A 25308-nucleotide genomic window follows, 5' to 3' on the forward strand; every position below is an offset into this window, starting at 1 on the left:
GGCAAACCCACCATCTTCCGCTGAAGTCTTTTGTTTGTCTGATTTACATAAAATAGGGGAAAATCAGCAGGGTGCAACAGGAAGGAGATGGCTCCTGAAAGCTGCTGCTGAGCAAGCAGCTGTGTGGAAAGGGTTCACCCCTCCTGAGGTGAGTGGGGGAATTGCTTGGGGCTGTTCCAGGGCACCAAGTTGCCCAGTGGCTGCTGCTTGCTCCTGGGCAGCACTGGGACATCTCTGCAGCAGAGCAGACTGTGGGAGTGGGTTCCTCCCACGTGAGGCTATAAATGCTGCCAACAGCCTGGCCTGCAAGAAAGGCACCGACCCAGCCTGCTGCTGTCTGTGCAGCGTGGGTGCCTCAGCATCCTGCCCGGGGCTGTGGCAGTGCTGCTGGACCTGTCCCTGTGGATCTCAGGGCTGACATCACCACAGCCAGCCGCTGACAAGCTATTTTGACAAGGACGGGCATTGGTATATGAGTGTTTGTTGTTCAGTGTGGGCTTCGTGAGCAGGTCCTCGGGTTGGTCCCAAACACCTCTTGTTAAGGATTTACGTGACCCACTGTCACGTAACTGTCTCCAGTTTTGGCAACTTACACCCCAGGGCTGTGACCCGGAGCTCAAAGGCAGCACTGTGCTATTGGGATTGGGGTGGAGGAATACAGTGTGGAAGGGTGGGGGTGAGCAGTGCTCCTGGCTGGGGGCTGACACAGCCCTGCCCAGCCTGCACTGCTGCTGGGTGCTGCACGAGGAAATGGCCGTGTGTGCCAAGGGTTCCAAACCTCTGCACGCGTGAAGCCTGTAAAACCCAGTAAGTATGGATTTCATCTGCCTTTGCTGAAATACCATTTGCCTGAATTCCAGATATTTGATTAGGTTGAATTTGATTTCATTCTTACACTTATCTCTCCGAGGCACTAACTTTGAAAGTCAGACTTAATGACCGTCACGAAAGGAAAACAAACCTTTCTGTAAGATGAGCATTAACACGTTCAGCAGATGCAGGTGAAGTCACCGCCGTTCTCTTTTTAGCTCCTTTATCCCTCACTCCATGCTCTGACAGCGCTGTTCCTTCCGCTCAGCCCAGAATAGCTGAAAGCCTCCCGGGAGCAGCCTCACCACTGTGCGTCGGGGCTCTTAATAGGGAAAGTCAGTGTTGCAGGAGGTTGTGCAGGGGAAAGCACCTCCAGCACGCTGTCCTTGTGTGGTCCTTGCCTACCATGACCAGCTGCCTCACCTGCTGCCTTTTAGAATCATAGCATCATAGAATTGTTGGAAGCGCCCTTTGAAGGCCATCTAGTCCCACTCCCTGCAATGAACAGGGACACCTCCAGCTCCACCAGGAGCTCAGAGCCCCATTAGCTCCTTAGCATGGTACCAGCCATGGTGTGCCACTGGTTCTATGTTAACCTGGGTGTGTGGCCATTTGCAATGGGAAATAATACAGAACAGCAGCTATAAAACCAACTTTGTGCCTCTGTGAGTATTTGTGATCCAAAGAACAGAATAGTCATTAATACTTATTTTCTGCCAGTTTTTGGAGCTTAGAATCCTGTCATTAAGCACTGAAGAAGAACTGAGCACTCAGGATGAAAGTGGAGCTCTAAGCTTGTGAATAATTGCAGAAAGCAAGGTGGCCGTGCTTAGTGCTTCGTGAAGTCTTTAATCACAGTACTTCTGTTTTGAAGACATCTTTTTACCAGAGCTGTTTTAATTTAACTTGTCCCCTCCTTTCTCTTTTAGAATATCAGTTTTAGATGCAAGTCTTTATATATTAATAGCTGCTTTTATGCCTCTAAGTGTGTCTGCAGCCTCTGGGCACTGCTGGGGCTCCTACACCTCCCAGCATCTGTGCTGAGCTGCACCCAAAGGCTCCACGTGTCCAGGTGTTGTGCATTTGTACTAATCCTCAGTCTCTGTAGCTGCTGTGGTCTCCCTGTGTGTGCTGACAGTAGCCAGAATGGACTGAAACTCAGGGGTGTGAGCAGGAAGCAGAGCAGCTTAACGTGGACAGTGCTGAGCTGTAGCATTTGGGGCAAGAAGAATGCTGACAGGGACATCCCAATGAGCGTCCTGCCCTTTGCAGATCTGAGTGTTGCAGAAAGGGGATTTCCTCTTCTTTAATGTTGCAGAATCCCATGATAGCTGGGTTGGAAGAGCCTTTACATCCCCCCAGCTTTGCTGTGGGTTGGGTGCCACCCGCCAGCTCAGGTTGCCCAGGGCCCATTCATGGCTTTGGGCATCTCCAGGGATGGGGCACCCACAGGTCTGGGCAGCAGTGCCGGGTCCTCACTGCCTTCTGAGCAAAGGATTTCTTCCTCACATCTGACATAGATCTGCCTGACCAATCTGGAGCATTCTATGATGGAGTGATGGCAGTGCTGGACACAGGAAGCATGACTGATGTCATTTACCTGGACTTGTCCAAGGTATTTGTTGTGGTCCAATGCTCTAAATGGGAGATAAGGATCTGAAAGCTGTGCTATTTGTTGGATAACATCCCGGTTTGCAGATGTGTTGGGATGTCAGCATGTCCAGAAATGGTCCTGCCTTGCCCTTAACCCTCAGCAACAGGAGGAGAAGCTGTTGGCATCGGTGCCCACTTCCAACAGTACTTCTCACTGTAAAATATGTCTCCTCAGCATGCTCTCCAACAGCTGTAATCACTGACTTTTCCTAGAGCAAAACAAAAGCAGGTTTAAAAACAGTCAGAAACTTGAGATTTTTCTGTTACTTTTGAGGGTTCTCTTCTGCACCCCAGCTAGTAATGGCTTATGGGAACCTGCAGAGCTGGAAGGGAGCACAGCGTGTCTGGGTGTGGGGTCTGTCTCCAGCAGCAGCTCCATAAAGGCCCTGTGGGGTGAGGAGCAGGATGCTGGAGGTGGTTCTGGAGACCTGCAGCCACTGGCTCACACCTGCCTTCACACTGCATTGTTAGGTCAGCAAGAACTTGATGTAACTGGGTCCCAGTGCAGACCTGAAGTTTGTAGTGCCACTGCAGTGCAAATAAACATCTTCACTGCAGCTGTGTGTTGTGAGACTGGGAAATGTGCACAGTGGGTGAGGCTGTGCACCAGCAAGAGATCTCTGCTGACACAGGGTCTGGAACCAGCCATCTTTCTGCACTGCTGATTTATGCCTTTCGTAGGCTTTTTCCTCCCATAATTCTTATCAGCAAGATGAACCCAAGCTGGCTGGCATCAGCACGACAGCAGCACTGTGGGGAGGAGGGCTGGGTTTGCTGCCAGTGAGTGTGGCTGCGTGATGATGACAGCACATGGCAGCGCACAGGAGGAAGGAGGGGAGCTGGTCAGGGAACGGTGGAGTGAAAGTGAAACACAGGAACAGCGTTTTTCCATGGAAAGGTGGTGTTTCAGAAATGTTTTCCTAATCTTGATGTGGCTCTGAAGGTTACCTGGGAAGGAGATAAGTGGTTTTGCTGCAAGCACGTTTTATTTTCCATCATGTCCTCAAAGCAAGTTATTGCAATTACCATTTCCCTAATAAACTCTTCAAATTTAATTAATGCAAGTGGTGGCACTTTGGAGAGGAAAGGCTCATCTTGCTGCAACAGGAGTTAGGTGAAATTTGTCCATGCTGTCCACAGACCTGTGCTGGCAATCTGCTTGGTGGGCTCTCATTGCCAACGAAATCATCATCATTAGCACCATCAACATTTTTGGTGTCATCATCACATTTCTCATTTCATGTGTGTGTGATTTCATGTGTGTGTGTGTCCCTGCATGCTGCTGCTGGTGCCCTATGGTTAGTGGCACAAAGTAGCACCTATTGACCAGTACAAACCATCAGCAATCTGACTGGGGTGACTCAGGCTGTGTTGGGCGCTGGTCCCAGGGCTTTCCCCTGCACCACCAGTAGTGCTGTGAGTTTTGCAGACTCCTGCCCCAGCTGTCGCATGCTGTCTGCTGATGTGTGTCAGGAGGCCAACACACAGGGAAGTTGTTCAGTGCGTAACATCCTCCACATCCAGCACATGGGAGTTGTCTGAGTGTTTCTAGCTGGATTTGCAGGTTTTAGGGCAGGATGGCCCAGCAGGGAGCTTGCTGCCAGCTCAGCACCTGCACTGTGTGCTAGGAGGTCTGGGATCTCAGGCCCAGCCCTTGCGTTCCTGTCCTGCCCCTCACATGGACCCAAAAATTCATTTTCCAGCATTCTTTTCCCCAAAGTACTTTTTCCCTCCAAGTACCCCAGGCTTTGCAGGAGGCTTTGCTGTGGTGGTGAAGTTTTCTGTGATGCTGTGTACTCGGAATGGCTTCTCTATAGCCAACTCACCTCTTCAAAGCATCGTTATTTGCAGTGTTTCTCATAAGTGGATTTGAGTTGGTTAATTCTGCTAATAGAATACCATGCAGCAGAGCATATGTTGCTGCGCAAGCAGCTGTGTCCCGAAGGTGCTGCGTGGCTTTGCATGTTCCCGGATCCCTCGCTGCCATTGCAAATGAGCATTTGCTGATGAGCAAATCCTGCTGGTTTGCAGTCCAGCTGCTGTGGAGTTGCCACCATCCAGTGAGAATTGTGTGCTGTGTTGGGCTGCAGCCCTGTTGGGCAGTTCTGGGGGTGGGGGGACTTTGCTCCTGTCCACACCATTGCTGCAGCTCGGGGACGGCACTGTCCCTAAATACAGCTCAGAGCTGCTCATGTCCCTCCTTTCCCAATGGCACTGATGGCTGGAGTCCCCTCTTTTAAACTGAGTTACCATTGTTTGCACCTCACCACTCCCAGTTTCTGTATCTATTTAAGTTCCCAAATCACGGTTCCTCTCCTTATCCTCTGTGGTGCCCTGCCTGCCTCTTAGCTGCCAGCACCAGGCAGAGCTGGAAACTGTTTCCAAACAGAAGCTGGTAACAAGAGCTGCCGGAGCTGTGTGGTGAAAATGCAATTGTATCAGCTCTGCACAGAATTAAATTCCCAATTGAAGTGATTAGCAGCATTGCTAATAATTCCCTGTGCTCCATTTCAAGATACTTGGAGGCTCCAGAATTGCATTTGCTGAATGAATTGACACCCAGGGGTTGGTTCTGTTGGGCTTGTGATGGTTTCGGGACATGCTGCTGTCCCTCTGCACACGCTGCAGCTGTATGCATGGAAATAAGAGCAACTACTTGAAATGCTGCAGATGGAGGCAGCGCGATGCTCACCCCTACGCACACCAGTTTGTAATTTATTTACTTATTAGTTTTATTGTACCTTGATGTTTGCCCTTCCAGCATCCTTGCTGAAGGTGCCCGGAGGAGCCGCTGTGAGCACAGCCATGAGCTGGCAGCAGCACCCAGCTGTGACGTGCCTTACATCCAGCTTCCAGGAGGAGAGAAGGTCTGTTTTTGCCTAAAGCAGCAGCTCCCTTCCAGTTTGTGGGAACCCCTTTGTGCATTTCACACACCCATTGTGGTCTCAGTGGGTGGGAGTGACCTGCCGTGCGGTGCCCATTGCCCAGCTGGGGATGAGGGATTTAAGGCACGTGCTGTAGTTTAGGTTACTGATGTGTTTAGAGATACCTCAATGTAGTTTTTAGGAATAATGCAGTTTTTAAGATGGATCTGTAATGCTTTTTGCTGCAATTTCATACATTCCTGTTGATTTCAAGTGAAACCTGCGTAATTTGGTTTCCACATAATGAAGCTGAAAAGCCTTTCTGCCAGTGAGTGGAAGGTCCTTTTATTCTACTGCGGAGTTCATTGTGAAAAGGCAGCTGGGTTCTGGGGTCCAGCCAAGCAGACTGTGGGTCAGGAACCAGAACTTGCAGGGTGTCTGCAGGAAAACAACAGGTAGCAGAGAGGACAGAGCAGTACCTGGAAAGCTGGAGAGCAGATGGCAGGACAGACAGAAAGCATCCATCAGCTGACGTGGGGCCGTGCCCAGGAGCAGCTGCGTGTGCTGGAGGTGCATCAGGCCTCTCCCAGCTCTTGTGCAGGCATCAGAAATGAGGTCTGCTTTAAAATGCAGTAGCTGTGTTCTCCTTTTCCCTTTATTTTTAGAGTGTGAGCTCAAAGTTGGTGCGGTTCTATTGTTCAGTGATCTTTCTGAAGACTGGCTGCCATACCCTGACATGCAGCCACATTTGCAGGTTGCCAGGTTTGCTCAGGGGGTGAAGCTGGCGGTATTTTCCACCCAAAATGATCCACGGGCTTCTTGGGGCTGCTTCTGTATTCACACAGGGGAGGGAGGCAGAAATACATCTGTATAGATGTCACGTAAGGCCTGCTTAATAGAATTAGCAGGATTGAGTCAGTGAAACTCCACTGAAATCAACTGAGTTGCTCCCACTTAATTGGTGAATTTGTCATCAAATACTTCATTTGTTCCATAGAGGGGCTATAACTCCAGAAGTTAGAAAGAACTCCAGCTGTTGGTTTTTCATTGTTGCTAACACAGCCCAAAGGCCTCTGGCACAGCCCTTGGGGAGGCACTCAAAGTGTTAGAATGGGGCGGGAGGTGCTGGGTGCTCTGAGTGCACACATGGCTCCGCTGGTCTGCTGCTCTCCTGCTGTGCCACCAATGGGTCTTTCCAGCTCTTCCTTCTTCCTGCCTGCCCCGCACAGAGACACAGCGATGCCACGAGTCGCTCTGTTGACTGAGCCCAGTGGGGAGGCTGCAGGGAGGCACCACTAAGCACAGGCAGAGGAAATCAGGGCACCGGGTGGAGCCTTAATTAAACACTAGGAGCTGGGCTCCAGAAAAGCAGATTAAGGTATTAGACAAGGCCAAAGCCACAGCGACAGCACGGCAGTGCTTCATTTCCCCCCTGCAGAGGCTGAGTGCTGGCTGCCGGGCAGTGGGCTGGAGATTGCTGAGTTGGTGCAGGAGATCTGCCAGCCTTCCCTGCCCAGCCCAGTGCCATCATCTCATCATCTCCCACTAATTACGCTTTTACAAAATGAGACAGAATAAATATGTGCTTTTTTTTTTCTTTTTTTTTTTCTTTTTTTTTTTTTCAAGCATCAATATTTCCATGGGGTCAAATTGGCAGTTCCCTTGTTTTGAAGCACAGACGTCAGTGTTTCTAAGGCTGATTTGTCTGCTTTCCCCTTGGCTGGATAATAATAGACTTATTGATTGTGACTCAGAAAAACAGAGTGAAGGAACTTTGCCTTTATTCTGGCAGCACGCACTCGGGCACTTGGTGACTGCGGCTCCATCACTTGGGACCTCTGGGTCTGGGAGCAGAAGGAGAGAGAACCTTGTGCTCCCCTTATCCTCCTTTTCTCACCTCCCTGCTGTGGAGCAAAAACGATCACCAGGAGCTTTCCTGGGTGCCTGTGTGCAGGTTCAGATTTCCTAATTTTCTAAGCTATCTCAGAAGTTACTCTTAGCCAGGTACAATAAGCAGAGCACGGGACTGGGAGGGAGGGCATGCATTGCAGTCATTACAAAATCCTCCCCAACGTGGATAAGACCTCATCAAACCATGGTGAACCCAGCACGATCAAACCATGGTGAACCCAGAACCTTTAATCTAGGGAAGTGGAGGGGTCACCATCCCTGGGGGTGTTCCAGAGCCATGGGGATGTGGCACTGAGGGACGTGGGCAGTGGACATGGGGGGGGCTCAGGGATCTTGGAGGGCTTTTCCAGACTGAATAGTTCTGTGGTTTCATGATTCCATGAATGAGGGCAGCAGCCCGATGTTTGTTAACCATGTCCTCCAGCAGTTACAGCATCATAAATGAAAGAGTTCTCCACCAAATCCCTCTTCAGTTTTATTGCATCTTTGCTCTATTTCTGTGTGTGGCTTTGATACTTACACATCCTTGGCACCACTGGAGATGGTTTTCTGAAGCAGCAATCCATGAGCTGGTGACCAAGTTTGTTAAAGGGCACAGAAATCTGCTCTGCAGCATCTGCCACTTCTCACTTGCTTTGAACTGAATTAGCTGCAAAGGCTTCCAGGCATATTTCCAGCCAGTGTGAATTGCTGCAACGTCTCTGATGTCAGTAGAGGTTTGTGATCTTATGACAACTGATAATTTGGCCTGTGGTCTTCAAAGGAGTGGAGGCTTGTGTCCATGGTGGGGAAAAGTCATTAGGAAGTGAAAATTGCTTCCTTCACTTTTTCTGTCTCTCCCCATGATGGTAAACACCACTGACCAGGAGAGCCCACTAGGAACAGATAGGAAATAGCGAGAGCATGGGAGCAAGGAACAGCACAGCATGGTCTGTAGGTGCAGAGCATCCCGCTGCAGGACAAGGCAGGAACAAGAGGTGGAACTGCAGCATGGACACCCGGCCTCCTGAAAGCAGGGGAAGCCGAGAGCTCAGGGCAGAGCCTGGCAGCAGAGCAGGCATCAACGTCACATCCAAAGCACTTGGACTTGATTGGGTTCAATGTCTGCCTGGCTCAGCTTAGGGTTAATTGCACGTTGACTTTGCAGGCTCTGCTCAGAAGGCTCTCAGATGTTGCTTTTCATTTATTCAGTCGGACTGGTCTGATCCACGGTTGGCCCAGGGGTAATTTCGTGATGTTGCAAGCTGATAAGAAATGAGATCGCAATAAGTGGCTTCACTCCTGCTGCAACCTGTTTGTTGTTTCAGCCCTGAGACACCAATCAGCCCCAGCTCGGTGGTGGGAGCAGCCCCTCGCATGCAAACCCCAGCCCAGCTCCAAAACCCACTTTGGGCAGCAGAAAGAACATGCACTGCTAACAGCTGGGTGCTGGGATGGGTCAGTGGTGTGGCGTAACTGGGAGCAATGCCTCCAGGGGGCCTGATGTTGCTGAAAACACCACGGGGAGGAGGGGGAAAAAGAGGCTGCAGGCAGTTAATCCATAGGATTTAGAATTCTCCAAGACTTTCTGCATTCAGACACATAAGTGTATCTATGAAGGATTAATTCAGCAGCTGGCTGTGGGCAGGGCTGGTGGCCCAGCCCCGGGGCTGCTGTGGGACTGTGGGTCCTCAGCGGGAATTTGTGCACAAAATGTGGATTCTTTGCCCAATCTGGGCTCGTCTGTGAAATGGAAAAAGATGAGCTCAGCTGTGTTTGCTGCTTGAATTGGTTCAATTAGGCTGAGTGAGGCTTGGAGTCCTATGTCTCTTTCATGGGTTGATGGTGTACGGGTTATGTATCTGATGCTCCATTTTTCTCAAACCCCTCCTGCTTTCATTAGGGGCCAATTGGGTGCGCTGTACCACGGTGCAGATTCCTGTGCTCTGAATGAGTGCAGTGCTTACAGGGCCTGACCCAGATCTTCTCTCCTCCTTTTGCTCTTGGGTTAAGCCCATGATGGAGAGGAGCCTTGGAGAAATACTCCTCATTGATGTTTAGCACCTTCAAGAATATGAAGTAAGAACAAGCTGGGAAGATTTAGCAACCATTGAACATTTCTGCATCACTTCAGAGTCCTAAAGGGGGGGAAAAAAAGAAGCAAAGTTGTATGGTGACAATAATGAAAAGATGGTAGTTGTAAATACCCAAAGGTCTACTGCTGGGACTGGGCTGCTGCTTGGCACGCTCCTGCCTTTCCACGTTCAGAATTCAGTGATTACTGCATAAAATTCCCTTTTTTTCTTAATCCTGATGTGTTGCTTTACTCAGTCCAATAAAGGCACCTGCTTAGGGACCCTTTAAGGGCTCTCAGCATTGATTCTGAAACTTGTTTTCCTGCAAGCCTCTTTTGGTCTCCTGCCATTGCCCTTCAGTGTTGTCTTTGGAATGGTCATGCATTCTGGAATGAATGTATTGCTGTTTTATTCTTAGGCCTGTGCTGTGTAAAATAGCAACAACCAGCTCTGTGGCTGGGTTTCCAATGTGCACTCCTGTTTGCAAATTCATGAGCACTTTCAAACTGAAGAAAAAAAATAATAATCCATCAAAGAGTGCTGCTTGGTAGTTTTTTAAATGGCAATATTTGCAGAAGGTTCAGCATTTCACATAAATTAAAGAAAATACAGCTTGGTTTAGAAATGCCATATAACATCCTAAAGATGGAGGCAGGGAAATATACTGCCTCGTAAGTGATAATATATCAAGGTTTCTCCTCTCATTATCAGCACCGGAGACATAATATACATAAAATGTAGGTCATAGCATCCCATTTAGCACTGCATTTATCCCTGGTGTGAGCGGCAGCTGTGTGACAGTGAAACCAAGACCTGCTCTGGTACAGGATTCCAGAGGCAAGAGCGTTGCTTTGGCTCAGGGCTCTATGTGCTCTATGTGCTCTATGTGCTCTGTGTGCTCTATGTGCTCTATGTGCTCTATGTGCTCTATTCCTCACAGATGCTGTTCTGCAGCATCCTTGCAAAACCCTTCCCTCTCCTCCCTCCCTACCCAATGTAGGTGGGCAGTGCTGGGGGCTGCTCCCAAGTGCTGCCATGGAGGAGTGGGGAAAGACACAGAGCATCACTGGGGCATGTGGCAGCAGGGCAGCCTGGGCCAGTGATGGAAGAGGAGACAGGGGGAGAAGAGCAGCAGAGATTGATGGTGAAGGCTGATGTGAGAGAAATATAGTGACATTTAGGAGTCCTGGTGCTGTGCTGGGAATTGCAATTAGGTTAAAAAAAAAAAAAAGAAAAAAAAAAAAAGAAAAGAAAAGAAAAGAGAAAAGCAAAAAGAAAGCAATTGATAAAGTGCAGTGCGGGATGCTGTAATGAAGCAAACTTTGGCTTCTATAAATGCTCTCGCAAAGGACTGTCAGGATGTTTGGTAACATGGCCAGGAGCTGTGCCCACCAGGCACCTCTTTGTGTAAGGGGAAAACCAGCAGAAAAGCTGTGCTTTGGAACTTCAGGGCAGCTGCTGAATACCTGCACTGCTGTGGGCACTGCCAGGAGGATGTGAGCAGTGCCCGGTCTGCCCACTGGCATTTCACAGGTGATCAGTGTCTGTGTGAGAACAGGGAACTCAGCAGCAAGAGCTGCCACCATTAAACAGCTCCAAAATGGTGCAGCAGTGCAGAGTAGCACAGTGGTGGGGTCAGCATCTCTGAGTTGTGGTGTTGTGTAAATGGTTTTTGTGATTGTACCTCTGAACTGAAACCCATGGGGAGTAGCACTGCCCCAGCGTGTGACCTCTCTCATTTGGTGAATTATTAAGTCATAGTGCATGAAATTAATAAGCTTCACCTCCTTCCCCTTCCACTGCCCCCCTGTTCCCTGTTGGAGCCCACGTGTCAGTGTGGCGATGGGCAGAGGCAGCCGGTGCCTCTGGGGCCCAGCACAGACAGCAGCAGGAATGGGCTCAGTGGGATTTCAGTGCAGGCATGTGCTCAGTAATGAATGGCATCCTGTGCTCCTGGTAGGGCAGACTGCAGAACAGTGAATAGATGTGCTCCCATGAAAAATTAAGTTTTGTTTTAATGAAATGTTTATTCATAGCAAGCTCCATATTAATGTTACATTGATCTGTGGAATTTCTCCCTATCAAACATTAATGTGCCACAGTCCTGGCTTTTCTGCCCTGCCAATGTGTCCCAGCTCCAGAGCAGATACACGCTGTAAACCCACCTTGCAGCACGGGCTTTCCCAGGCCATTGTTGTGTTTAAGTGTGCAACCTCTGTGTGAGTAATTAATTGTGATTTATGGCAGGATCCAGCTCTAGAGCCATCGCTGGGGGGTCAGTTTTGTAGAGCAAGTACCAAATTTGGATTGATAGGTGGCAAACGATGGCAGTTAGGAATGCACAGGTAAGGGGCATGGCCACTGCATTTGCCACACGTGTGTTAAAATCTGATGCCTGTGCAGGAAGGCGGAGGGGACGGGTTGTGCTTTGCACCATCCAGCACAAACTTCACTGCGGTCAGGACAAAGTCAGACCCGTGGGGCTGGCGCTGGGGACACGCGGTGGCTGCTCCCTCCCGGCTGCAGCGCTGCGGTCCCTATTCGAGGCGGCGTGGGCTGGAGGAGCAGCAAACACCTCGCTCTGCATCCAGCAAACCAGGAGAAGCCGTGCCATGGCAACCGAGCAGCGCTGCACGCCTCCGAGCAGCGGCACCGCCAGGCAGCGGCTCCGGCATGATCCTTGCAGAGCTGCTGCCGGGGAAGGAATGGGATGACTAAGTGTGAGGAGGAAGCAAAGGCTGCTCAGCATGCCGGATGATCCAGGGCTTATATTTAGGGCAGCGTGAGGTGGCCGACTTGCAGCAATGCCGGCTTCTTACCCCATCCCCGTGCCAGCCTCGGGTGTCACTGCTGTGCAGAGGGGCCGAGGCCGTGCTGCCCTATGCCTTTCTCTTCCATGGGGCAGCAAAGTCTCACTGCTGAGCTCAGCAGTTTGGAAAGCAGTACAGGAAGGCTCCTTCTCAAGGTTCCATGGCCCCATTAGCACCTTCTGAATTTGGAGCGGCACCTGAAGTCTTGACATGAAAACTTCTCCAAAATATGTTTGATACACTTTGTGTTTACACACATTTATTTAAACGTTCACACCCACAAAATTATCCCACTGAAATCGAGAAACCCTCCACATATTTGGCTCCAAAGATGTAGAAATGCTCTTGGAATGCCATGGGGTCAGCGCTGTAGTGCCTGGGGGCAGGAGGTTTGAAGGCACAATGGTGTCTCTGGCTGTGATGCTTCCCAGCAGTGCTCCTGCTGCACCTTGAATCCAAGCTCACAGCTGCTTTGCAGCCATGCCCGGTAAGTGGCAGCTGGGCTTTGTGTGTTACCTTCAGCAGCTGAAGCTCTGAGTCCTGAGCACGAGCAGCCTCTGGTTGGTGGGAGTCTCAGGGGAGATGTGCCAAGTTTGCACATAAAAATAACAAATTAACTGTCAGTTGGGAATGCTTGGAGCTTTTCAAACTCGCAGACAAATGTAGGTGGAGGTGAGGGCAATATCCCTTCCTTTGTCATGTCCCTGCGCTCATAACCCTGAGGCACACAGCACTGGGGCTGGTGTCAGTCAGTGGAGGTCCCAGCTCTGGTCCCACGATGGTCACACTGCCCAGGGCAGGGGGTTGTGGGGCAGAGGGGCTGGGGTTGCTGTGTCCCTGCAGGTGTGGGGCAGGGGTGGTCAGGAGCTGGGGCTGGTGTTTGGCAGTGGGTGCTGTGGGGACACAGGGCCCTGCGAGCCACAGGCACAAGATCCGGGCTTTGCATATCAGCCCTTTGTGTCCACCTGTCTGTCCTGTGGCGCTGTGTCTGTCCCACACCACCTGGGTGCAGTTGTGGGGATGGAGCACAAACCCTGCATTCCACAGCCTCCACACTCAGGGTATCACAGCCCCCAACTGGGTTGGATCCCTATGGGGTGCCCAAGGGGAGCCCCAGCATCCAGCCCCACAGATCCAGGGCTGCTGAGGGGTCAAACTGCTGCTGGGAAGCCCCGTGGTATGGCAGAACCATCAGCTAGTGCGGGGGGAGCAGGAGCAGGACCACTGCCGGCATGAGAGCACAGCAAATCCGGGAAATGCTGCAAATAGCCTCACGTAGCAAACCGAGATAGCGCTTTCCTTTGTTCTTTGCGTTTTTGTGTTAATTTTAAATCAAGCATGAGCCCTATCTACTCGATTTTACCTTTCTAATGGTAATTAACAGAGACTGGAGCTCTCGGGGGTGTTGTCAGCTGCTCGTTCCTCTGCGCTGGCTCATGTTAGAATCTGCCACGCGCTCCCGGCGGAGGCAGGAGCCGGCTCCGTGCTGCTCAGCGCTCCAGCCGCGTTCCTCGTTCCTCGTTCCTCGCCCGGCTGCTGCCCCGGGATGCCCGGCCGGGCGGCACCGCGGGGCGGCTACTGAGGCTGGAGGCGAGCGGGGCTTTGCTGCCACGGGGATGCGCTGCCGCCTGCGGTAAGACAGCGATGGGGCCTCGGTGGGCAGTTTTGCGGTGCCCTTGGTGTGCTGTGGTTCTTAGCCAGGTGTGTGAAAGCTGGGGATGTGAGAAGTGGGGGGAGCAGGTGGCTCCTTGTCCTGCTTTGGGAGCATGTTTGCAGATCGCGTTTTGGGGGCTGGGACCTTCTTGTCAACCCCAAACCATCTCAAAGCTGGGAGAAGGGCTGGTGGGGGGACAGGTGCCATGTCACAGTAGTGCTTGGGATGGAAGGGCAGAAAGCGATGCAGGAGCTGTGCTGTGTGTGTTCTCAGGGCTTCATTTTGGGGTTGCCTGGCAGCACTGGGGATTCTCCCATGGTCTGAGTGGTGGTGATGCTGGTGCTTGGAGGGGGGGAGGGCAGCACTGCCCCTGCTCCTCCTGTAGCTCTGTGCTGTGTTGCTTCCCAGTGAATGACACGGAGCTTGCTGAAGCATCTGCCTCCCCAGAGGCTCTGAAGCAAAGCCAGGAGCAAACAGATTGAGATCTGCCTAAGCAGCATATTTAAAAACCCTCCTTTCTTGCTCAGAAATATAAGAAACTGGTACGAGCCTTGCTTGAAAAAAGATGATGCATGGGGCTTCAGAATCCTTGCTGTGATCAAAGGGGAGAAAAGCAAAGAGCAGGGAGTAACTGTGTGCTGCCCAGCACTGCCTGCCTCCAGCAGCACTGTGTGGGTTTGGTCACTCTCACACTGTTGCATCCCACATGAGATGTGATGGGAGGGGGCTGGCAGCTCCCACAGCTGCCCTCACAGCTGCTCTTTGGTGCTGGTTGTGGGTATTCTGCAGTATTAGATACAGTAGATATTAATGCCATAAATGCAGCCCAACACAATCTGATTTTTAATTGCCATTATCCTACCTTGGTTTCACTTCTCTATGAAGAGAATGTTCACGGTGCTGCTGCTCATCCAGGTCTGAGCAGCAGAAGGCTCCTGGTTAGTGCAGCTCTGTGGTGGTGTAACAAGACCGACCCCATTCATCTCAAAGTGGCAGATGAAGGTTCACCTTCATGATAGCAGCAGCACAGCTAGAAGGAAAAAGGGAGACAGTACAGCAACACTCCTTTCTAGCTGTTGCACCTGGCTCATCTGAAGCCATCATGGTGTGCATTGGTTCTGGCCAGGCCTTGCTGCTCGCTCTGCTTGCACGTGGGGTCTTCACAAAGCCCTCAGAGTAGAATCTTGCATTGTGTTCCTATCAAAGCACAAAGTGTGTGTGACTGCCAGGGGCTGGTTCCAGCCACAGGTGGCAGCCCAGCAGCAACCTGTCCTGCTGGGGTGGTTCAGTGAAGGTTTGTCCCATCAACCCTAGTGCTGCTGTTGTAGGAGAGCTGCTGGGGCTGCTGCAGGGCGCTCACCATGGGCGAGGAGCTGGGCACGGGCACCCCTGGGGGAGGAAGATGCTCCCCCCAATGGGTCTCTGGCTGGCACACGTGAGCTGACTGTTCCCAGTGCCCAGAGCTACGAACGTGGAACAGCTAATGCATGTGGAGGTCTCTTCTCATATTCACTTGCTATTTTTTCCTGCAGAAAATAAATGTTTTAAGTCAAGTTTTTCACAGTGTCTGTCCCAGTTTGTGGATGAGAAAGGTTAACTGAATAATGCAGGAATGCCTCCCCCATTGCAGGGAAGGGAACATGAGGAGAAGCCTCATGAAGAGAAGTCCAGCAGAAATAATGAAACCAAAAAGAACGTTTTATTTTGAAGCATCTGCTGAGCATTGTGCTGGTGCCCATGGAGTTACTCAGAAATCAAACACAGAATTCCTGAATCATTTGTTACCCAGAGGTGGAACTGCTGCTTAAAGCAGGGTGTGTGCCCCACTCCTGGAGGGTTCCTGTGCTATGAGAGGTGTCCCTGTGCTAACAGTTGGGACTGAGTGGGGTTTAAGGTCCCTTCCAGCCCAGCATGCTGTGATTCTGTGGCTCCGTGATGCTGTGATGCTTTGGGGCTGTTGTGGTGTTGGAGCGATGTGTGCTGTGATGTCAAAACACGTCACACAGCTCATTCTAATGTTCCCAGCTTTTTGGAGTATCTGCCTGGCAGCAGAGCGTTCCATCTCCCAGGTTAATCACAACTCCTGCAATTCCTTTAGGAAATACTGAAATTTGCTTGTCTCTAACCAGCTAATTTCCTCAGTCCAAAAGCTGCCTTTTGGCCCCGTGCCACACAGCATTAGGACATCCCAACAGCACAGCTCTGTTGTCCCAGGCAACTGTTGGGTTTTCCCATGGGAAGGTCCAGCTGAAGGATGCCGTCCCTGCCCCCCTGTGTCATGGCACTGTGACAGGAGGCAGCTCTGGATTGGAAAGTAACAGGCACAGGGAAAATGAGGGAAACCCCAACGTGCTGCTGGGCAGGGCTGGATGCAGCTGATCCACCTGCACTGTCCAGAGCTCTGGGAGCATCTCATGCTTTGGGCTGGTTTTTGAATTCTTTCATTGCTACATTTTCTACTTGAGTAGAAATTCCTCTGTGAGGTCTTGGTTCATTGGATGCGTCAGTTCTTGTGCTGGGTGATGTCCTCTCTTTCTTCTGACTTTTTCTACATCAGTGATTGCTGTGAGAAGGGACTTGGTCATAAACTTGGTCCTTGGGACATGGAGCAGCAGCCTCAGCTGCCATGGATCAGTTGAGGGTTCAGGGCTGAAGTTTCATCTCTCACACATGATACTTTGTGGGAAAAGTACAGCTGGTTCCCCAGTTTCTTGGATCTTGTTTTTGGTTCCATGCGTTCCCTATCTCTACTGGCACTGCCCTTGTCCTGAAGTGCTGTTCCCATAGCTGGGCTGGGAGAATGCAGAGCTCCCTGGGAGTGTAAGATGCTCAGAACTGCAACAGGCTTTTAGGCAATGTTCACTTCATCCAGAAGCAGAAAATTAAGGTAGAAGAAAACAGGCAGTTGGATTTGAGCAAGGACCCGCAAACTGGGCTGGCCTGGAGAGTGACAGTCCTTGTCAAAGGAGGAAACCTCCACCCTGGTGTTGCTCCTTTTCCCCATCTTCAGGCATAACTCGCTGTGTGTCCTGTCCAAGCCTGACAAGGCACAAGATAACACTCAAATACGTGCTTTTTCTTACCTTTGTCCAGCTGTCCTTTCTTCCAGTCTGACTCGCAAAGAGTGCACAAAGAAAAGAAAAACGAGTAAGGAGGGGAAGTGAGCAGGGGGAGCCGGCAGCAGCCAGCCTGGAACTGTTGCTGCACATCAGTCATGGGATGGGGACCCTCCGGGTGGAGCACTGCTCGATGCTGGCACACAAGTGCCATATTCTGCATTGTCTGAAGTTCATCCCCAGGTGTGAGACCCAGCCCTGATCTGCGGGCAGAGCACTGGGACCAGGAGCTGCAGAGCAGGGGCTGAGCTCTATCCCCTGCCTGGTCTGTCCACCAGGCTGCTGGCTGGGGCAGGCTGTGAGCATAGGGTGCACAGTGGGAGATGGAAATGTTGTTTGCCATGTGGCTGAGGGGCTCCGGGGCTGAGCATTGCGCAGGTTGTCCCTGCAGCATGGCCTGGCTGTGTACATACCTTTATCACTACATACACCACGACTATTATATGATGACTGTATTATTACCAATATTATATTATTATAATTACTATATAACTATTATTCAATGCCACCTTTGTGATGAGCAGTGAAAAAAGCTCTGCTGTGCTCCCATGAGAGCACAGGAAGGGGCCTAGCACAGCTGGGGGCAGGTGTGGGATAACCATCTCTCAGTGCAACCTGAATATCCAGTGCTACAAAGAGGTGCAGCCTTGGGTGATAGTTTATTGTGCAGCTGTTCACTGCACAGTTCTGCCTGCCAGCCCTTGCTGCCTGTCCTTACAGTTCCATACAGCTGGGTGTGCTTTGCAGAACAGTCCATCCTTTTTTACTTGCATTATTTGGAAATTCACCCTGACACTTTGAATATGCAAAGCCCCAAAGTGACTGAGCACAGAAATGACCTTTATTTTAATGTTTTGCCAGGAGAAGTAGATGGAACTATGGAAAAGTATCTAGAAGTATTAGTCAGCAGCTGCTGACCATGAGCTGGTGGTGCATCTGGGTGGGCAGGAGAGACAAAGGCATCCTGGCTGAACCTGGAGGTGGGGATTTGGCACCGAGGGACCTGGGCAGTGGGTGTCCCTACGTATGGCATGGGGTGGGCTTGGGGATCTCGGGGATCTTCCACCCTCAGTGATCCTATGACTCTATGAACGTGCAGACTACACCGAAGAACAAAGTGAGTGGCTTCTCTTGCCTTTGTCTTGCTCTCCATTAGCCCCACACCCCCCCGGGCCCCGTGTGTTATTGCTGCACTAACTCATGTGCCATGATCCACAGGGCCAATAAGGGGCTGGTAGCAGCAGTGCAGCCACTAAGCTGTAAGCTGCACAGCTCAGTAGGGAAACATTGACTTCGAATATGTTGTGCTGTTTCAGCTCCTAATGGCAAAAATACTCAATATTTATTTCTCTTAAAAAATAAAAATAAAAATTAAAAAAAAATTAGTCATGGCATACTGTTTCCTGGCAATTAATGTCTTTAATATACGGAAACACAGCATTAAATTGTGCAGTTTTGACACTTAACTGAAGTAATTAGTGCACGCAGTAATGAATCTTACAAGTTTTCCCTGCTGGAAGAAAATAATGTAGCTGTAAACAGTTTGTTAGATCCTGGACATCCCAGTGAGCTCCCAATGCTTCCTTCAGCAGTGTGAGAGCACAGCGAGCCCTGCCCATGCTGTCCCCCATCCCACCCCAATGGAGGGGTTCTGCTCCAGAGCCAGAACCTTCCTCAGCACCTCATGGGATGCCACGTCAACTCCCCTTAGCCCGTATCTACAGTATCCAGGAGAAAGGAGGAGGGATGGTTCCCTCTCATCCCCTTTTTGGAGCTGTAGTTGGTTCCAGTCCCAGGGCTGGTTGAGACACCAGGCAGCAGCCAAACTGAAGGGGTGGCACCAGGCCCCCTCCTGGGGCTGACTGTTCCTCAGGTGTTGCCTCGGTCTCCTCCTGGAGTGGTTGAAACACCAACCAAAGGAACACCTGGCTCTTCCCCTGCTGAACTGTCTCTTGGGGTGTTGTCCAGCCTTGTCCCTTCTATGGGGACACAGCCAGTGCTGCATGGTGGGCCTGATCCTGACCTTCAGCAGCACAAACCCCCACAGAGATGTCAATTAAATAGAGTGAGAGCGCTTGGCGTGGTAGTGCTGCTGGGGTCTGGGTTGTGTGCACATTCTCTTTGGGAGAGTTTTTTGGGGGGAGGTTGGATTACACCCATTTTAAATCTGAATATGGTGAATATCCTGCTCTGAACTTGTCAAGTGGCAACCCTGCTCAAAGCAGGGGCCTGGAACTCAATGGGCTTTAATGTCCCTTCCAACCCAACCAGTGTGTGATTTCCTGCTCCCACCTGCTCTGAGCCCAGAGTCTCCGCAGTACTTTGCTTATCTCTTCTAAGGTTGTCAGCATAGAAACACAGAATCGTTTGAGTTGGAAGAGCCCTCTGAAGGCCATCTGGTCCCACTCACCCACAGTGAACAGGAACATCCACAGCTCCAGCAGTTGCTCAGAGCCCCGTCCCTGACATTGGGTGTCTGCTGGGATGGGGCACCCACCACTTCCCCTTGTCCTGTCACACAGACCTGCTCAAGAGCCTGTCCTGATCATTCTTACAGCCCCTTTAGATACTGAGAGGCCACTCAGCTCTCCCTGGAACCTCCTCTTCTCCAACTCCCAGCCCCAGCTCTCAGCTGTGCTCATAGGAGAGGCGTCCCATCCTCGGGAACATTTTTGTCCTCTGGGTGTGCTCCAGCAGCTCCATGTCTCTCCTGTACTGTACACTCCACAACTAGACACATAACTCCAAGTGATGTCTCAGAGTGCTGAGCAGAGGGGTGAATCTCACCCTGCTGACCACTCTGCTTCTGGTGCAGCCTGGAATACAGTTGGCTGAGGGCACACAAGCATTGCATCCCACTTCTTTTCTGAAGCTGGTTGGAAAGGCCTGAGAATCTGACCTGCAAAGCAAGGTGTTCAAAGCCAGAGCTAAAATCCCCATCTCCTGATGGCTGCTGCCATTGTTCCACTGGGATAATGGGAACAGGGGCAGCTCATGGTGGGGATGGGGAGCTCTGATTCATAATTTGTCAGCCCACGGTGTTTACAGTACTTAGGGTGGGAAAAATACCTGTTCACAGAACTGATCCTCGGTAGGCTTTGCTTTCTACTTACTGCTATTGCTTAGTAACAGCTCTATTTATAAATGGTAAGAGGGTATTAGGAAAAAAAAGAAGAAAAAAAAAGAATGTGCTGAAAGTTCCCTCCATCTCCAGCCTTGCAGCAAGGCATTAAACACTGCAAGGTGCAGGTGCTGAGCTGTGACTGCCCCGTGGTCACAGAACAGGGGCTGAGTCGGGGCAGAGATGGATGAGAAATCAGCCAAAACTGCGCCCCCAGCTCTGAGAGCTCACAGCGGAATGACACGAGTGGGTGGCACCATTTTGCTTTCTTTTCTCACTTGCAACTCATTGACATCTTTAGGGGACATAAATGTGCAGGGCCAGAAAGAAGCCAGGACTGCTGAAGAGCTGGGGTTTCTGCTAACAAGTCTCTAAAGACCTTTGCCATCATCACCTGTTGCTGTGGTATTAGTGATTGTAATGTATTTGTGTATTCTCCTCACTTACGGGAGCATCTCATGGTATAAGGGATGAGGTTCATGGTATTAAATGTGTGCAAAAATCAATGGTTGGTTACACACCAAAGTAAGGCTGAGGGGTCTGGTAACTGCAAAGCCACTCCGTGTGTCTTTGTGACTGCTTGAGTGTCGCTGCTGCAGCAGAACGGCTCCAGTAAGGCAGCATTAAAGCAGGGCAGCAAGGTTTTAATCACTAATTTGGGGTGCAAGTGTCTGGAGGGGCCGGAGGGCATGAAGCAGGGCACAGGTAATGAGTGTGTGCGGGTGCTGCAGTGCCTGCAGCGTGCTCTGCCACACACTGCTGCAGGAAGCAGCTGCTGCAGCACAGGAGGGAGCCAGGCTCGCTTCTGTGGCTCCATGTGCGCCCCGATGGAGGCACAGCGGGGAGGTGGCGGCCTCAGCTGTGCCTGTGGACATGGTGAGCAAGTGGGAGCCTCAGTGTCACGGCTTGCTGCATTCCCTGCATTAGCAGTGGAGCTGGGAGTGTCCTTCATCTGCTCCTCACACGGTGGCTCTGGCAGGGAAGGTCATGCATGAACTGTGGCAAAATTGGATGAAATGACGGGTTGCAGAGAGAGCTGCGATGAGGTGTGGGGAAAATGGCTGAAGATTTTGTACTGGATCCACCTATGGAGCTCAGCTCGCTCCAGGTGGATTAAAGCAGGGCAGATGGGCACGGCCAGGACAGCAGCACCGGGATGTGTGTGGGGGTGGGGCACAGCTCAGGCCCCACTCACCCTGCATGCAGCACAAGTTTGCTTTGTACCTTACCTTAGTGTTACCTTAGTGTTGGTGTTGGTGGCAGTGATGGTGGCAGTGACACGCTCATCTCTGGGCCAGGCAGGGCCATTCCTGCCCCACCACAGTCCCAGCTCTGCTATTTCCCCAGGACTCCCCAGAATCTCAGCTGATGACAGCTCCTGTGGCAGCAGCTATTGGTGCTTTGCCATAAACCACTCTCTGCCACGTCCCTGCCACCTTGGTAGCACCACAGTCACCGTCCCATAGCCCACCGGCCTCTGCCAGCCTTGCTTTGCTTTTGGTTACCTAAAATTCAGCCTCAATCCGTACCACCGAGGCATACGACTCATCTGCTCTTCTCAGTCTTAAAATTAAAGCCCCATGAAATGGAGACTGATGATTCTGGGGTTGTGGGAAAGGATGCTCAAGGCACAACCAGGGGGAAAAAGTAGATTGGGGATTCTGCAGGGGAGGTTTGCAAAGCTGTGCACTGCTGTCATTTATTAAATGTAAGGAGTTTTGTCACCAGTAACTGCTGCTTCTCTATATATTTCGGGCTCTTTAGAAATGAGAAGTAATAATCTTATTTCAGTGTTATCAGTCTTAAGCCCATGGTGGTGACACTGGTGAACCCAGGTCTGCACAAGGAGCACATACCCATTTCTAGGTAAATTTGCTGAAGGAATGCAATTTTAACATTGCATTTGGCAGAATGTGAATGAAAAGAAACATCAAAGGCTGCTTCTCTTCTTTGATATTATTCCATGGAAGGAATAAAACATTCCTTATCCCACCTTCCTGCTCAGGGCTGGCAGCCTCAGGGGCTCCAGCTGGTGCCCTCTGGCCAGCAGTGCTGGATGGGGAGATGCTGACAGTGGAGACTCCTCCCAGATCCCTGCTGAAGTCAAACCTTTCCACACCCACTGCTAAAAGCAAGAGATGCAGGCAGGCACAGCTTTTCCAGATCAGGTGCCACCATGGTGGTAACAGGGAGTAGCATGAGTGTCAGGTTGTCCCCTCTGAAGGACTGTCCCCATGGCACAGACATGGGGCATTTGGTGCTGGGATGACCCCTGCGGTCCTCAGCCAGCTCCTGCTGAACACACCAAGGCAATGCAGCAGTACTGGGAGGACACAGAGTGAGGAGACCCTTTGCTGCCCAGAAGGGAATCCTGCAGCACCCACCTGGCCCAGCACGGTACCAGTGAGCGTTCAGGTTGGATATTAGAGGAAATCTGTTCTTCCCAAGAGCAGCCAGCACTGCACAGCTGCCCAGGGGGTGTTGGGGTCGCTGTCTCTGGGGTGTTCAGAGCCGTGGGAATGTGGCACTGAAGGACGTGGTTAGTGGGCGGGGTGGGATGTGTTGGCGTTGCGCTCGGGGATCTTAGAGCTCTTTTCCTACTGTGACGATTCTGTGGTTCTTAGTGGATGTGGAGAGGTGGCTGGAGTGCGATGCACCAGTTGCCACCTCTGCTTGGGAGAATTCAGTGCGTTCCAAGGTCCGCTTGTTGGAACACCTGAGGAGCCGCAGGCAGCTCGGCGGCTGATGGAGCAGCGTTCCGACCCACCCCAGCGGGCCGGCAGCGCGAGGCTCCGACAGCAGCACGTTGTCCCTCCGCTCCCGGGGGTGGGGGACGGCCCCGACCCGCCGCAGGGCGCCCACGCGGAGTCTTTCCATCCCCGCCGCTGTCGCAGCCCGGCACGGCGCGGTCCGGCGGGGCGATGCCGACCTACGTCTCCGCTCCGCGGGGTGGGCGCGGCCGCTCGACGCCCCCGCCGGGAGCCGGGAGCCGCTCCGCCCCTTGCGCCGCTCGGCGGAGCGCAGCGCGGCCGCGCACCGGGACCCGCCCCAGCGCCGCCGCCTTTGTGCCCGGCGCCGCCCCGCGGAGGAGGCGGATCCTGCGCGGTGGGGCCGGCGGGCGGCGAGCCCCGGGCGCGGGCAGCCCTCGGCGGCGCCCCCGCAGGCTCCGCGCCCCCGGACCGCGGTGTGGAACGCGCTCCCGGCTGCGGCTGTGAGTATCGGGGCGAGGAGCGGAGGGGATGGGGACGGGATGGGATGGGACGGGATGGGACGGGATGGGGACGGGATGGGGACGGGATGGGGACGGGAGGGCGTGGCCGAGTCCCGCGGGGAGCGGTGGGCGGTGGGCACGGCCCCGCCGCCTCTCGGACCCCTTCGCTTTGCGGTGCGGGTTTCGTAGCCATCCCCCGGAGCTGCCGGCAGCGAGCTTGGCACGGCTCCTGGAAAATTCCGTGCCCTTGGCAGCTGCTGCATCTCGCTCCTGAAGCGTCGGGGGGACGTGGCGAGGCGCAGCGGTGCCTCCGAGGCACCTTTCGGTACCGTTCCAGAAAGCGTTTCTCATTCCCGTGCGGCTCCGACGTGATCGCCCGTCCCCCCGCACGATCCCGCCGTTGGTGGGAGGATGGCGGTGCTGGAAGTTCCAGCGGGAACCTCGGGACAACGGGAACGAGCTCGGAACCGCTCCCGGGAGGGTTCGGGGACCCTGCGGGCGCACAGCCGCACACACGGCGTGTCCGGGGGATGCCGGGCTGGGGAGGGGTGATGGCGGGGGTGGAAGCGCTGCTGGAAGTTCTCGATCGTGGGGAAATGGAGATGATGGGTGTCCGGGCGTTTCGGAACGCTCCGGCTCCGTCCGAACCCTTTGGGTTTGCTTCCACAAATCTGCGAATTTCGGCTAAACCCCGGTCACGTGCACCCTTGGTTTAACCTCGGGTGCTCTGAGTAAAGGCCACCGTTAGGGCTGGGGGAGACACGAAGCGTTTCCGTCCCCGGCGCCTTCGCCCTGCTCGGGGCGTGCAGGGATCTCGCCATGGCAACCGGCGCATCGCTCCGGAGCGGGGCTGGAGGCTCGGCCTGATGCGGGCGGAGCTGCTGCCGCTCCGGCTTCGAGCAGTGCGGGGCGATCGGCCGCTGATCGGCCGCGTTGGGCTGTTCGTGCAGCCCCAGGGACCAAAGCTTTCCTCATTTCCCAATAGCCGGTACTGGAAAAGCTGCGTTAATTCGGTAGTCCTGCAATGAAATATTTCGATGAGCTGTTCTGGCTTGATGTCCCCGTGATCACCGTGCAGGTGATTGATGGGTACTGCTGGTTTTCAGGATTTTTTTTTTCTTTTTAGAGAAGCTTTTTTGACTTTTTTCTTCTTTCTTTCTTTTCATTTAATGAATACTACCAAGAACAGCGCTGTGCATGAAGCCAGCTCCTGGGGCAGAGGTGCCCAAATGGCCACAGCTGGGGCTGCTGTGTGTGTCTGTGTGTGTCTGTGTGTGTCTGTGTGTGGCATTGCAGGTGGATGCCCCAAGGAGGACGCTTGGTCCTATAGGAATTTAGAAATGCTCCTCAGCCACTGAATAAAAGATGGTTACCAGTGGCAGTTGCTTATCTAGGGGGGTTTGAATGGAAGGTTGGCTGTCACAGGATGAGAGCTGATGGCCTCGTGCTGTGCCAGGGGGTCAGCTTGGATAGATGGGGAGGTCTCTTCCCCAAAGAGCAGCCAGTGCTGCACAACTGCCCAGGGATGGGGGGGGTCACGTCCCCAGTGATGTTCTGGACTGAGGGATGTGGACAGTGGGGCTGGGGGATGGGCTGCAATGGGCCTGGGGATCTTTGCGGGCTTTTCCAACCCCAATGATTCTATGGTTATCCCTGGAATATTTCATGCTGTTGAAGTCACAAGGCTTCAGATTAATGAGCAGTGAGTACCCCCCAAGGTATTCGCATCTGTGCAGAGCTGTGCTGCTCTCAGACGTACCAGCACCACACAGCAGAGCATGGGGCTTCCCCAAAAACCCAGAGAATGGAGGTAGGGAGCATGGCAGCTGTGTGGGGCGGCCCCAGAGCTGTGCGGGGCAGCAGCAGGGGGTGGTGAAGCGCCCAGCAATAAGGTGCAGGGCTGCGTCAGCCCCATCCACGGCAACAGCAGTGGAATGGGGACTGTCCCATGTGCAGCTTCATCAGTGGCCATGGGAGACGTGAGCTGAGCACCCGACTGCTGTACCAAGCCCTATTTAAGGATTTGCAAGAGCCACCGTGTGTCTTTGGTTTTCATCTCAGCTCTCTCTAATTTTAGCATGGTTTCCGTAGGCTTTAATTTGCC

General features: G+C 52.5%; 1 protein-coding gene across 25 annotated transcripts in view; it reads left to right on the forward strand.

The window, feature by feature from the left end:
- The window catches only part of LRRC7 (leucine rich repeat containing 7), a 164654-nt gene that overhangs the window by 31798 nt on the left and 107548 nt on the right, over positions 1–25308 (forward strand). For 22 of the 25 annotated variants that reach the window (XR_014933066.1, XR_014933067.1, XR_014933068.1 and 19 more), the window contains exon 1: positions 23070–23204. The exons of 1 other annotated variant lie outside the window; for it this stretch is intronic. The gene's annotated coding sequence lies outside the window, so the exon portion shown is untranslated. Of the gene's footprint in view, positions 1–13309; positions 13736–22150; positions 22409–23069; positions 23205–25308 lie in introns of those variants that run through there. 2 more of the 25 variants (XM_015870860.3, XM_085512434.1) reach the window with 2 other exon arrangements.

This window comes from Coturnix japonica, chromosome 11, assembly GCF_054131305.1.
Source record: "Coturnix japonica strain WE chromosome 11, WE-NBRP24, whole genome shotgun sequence".
Taxonomy (NCBI): Eukaryota; Metazoa; Chordata; class Aves; order Galliformes; family Phasianidae; genus Coturnix; species Coturnix japonica.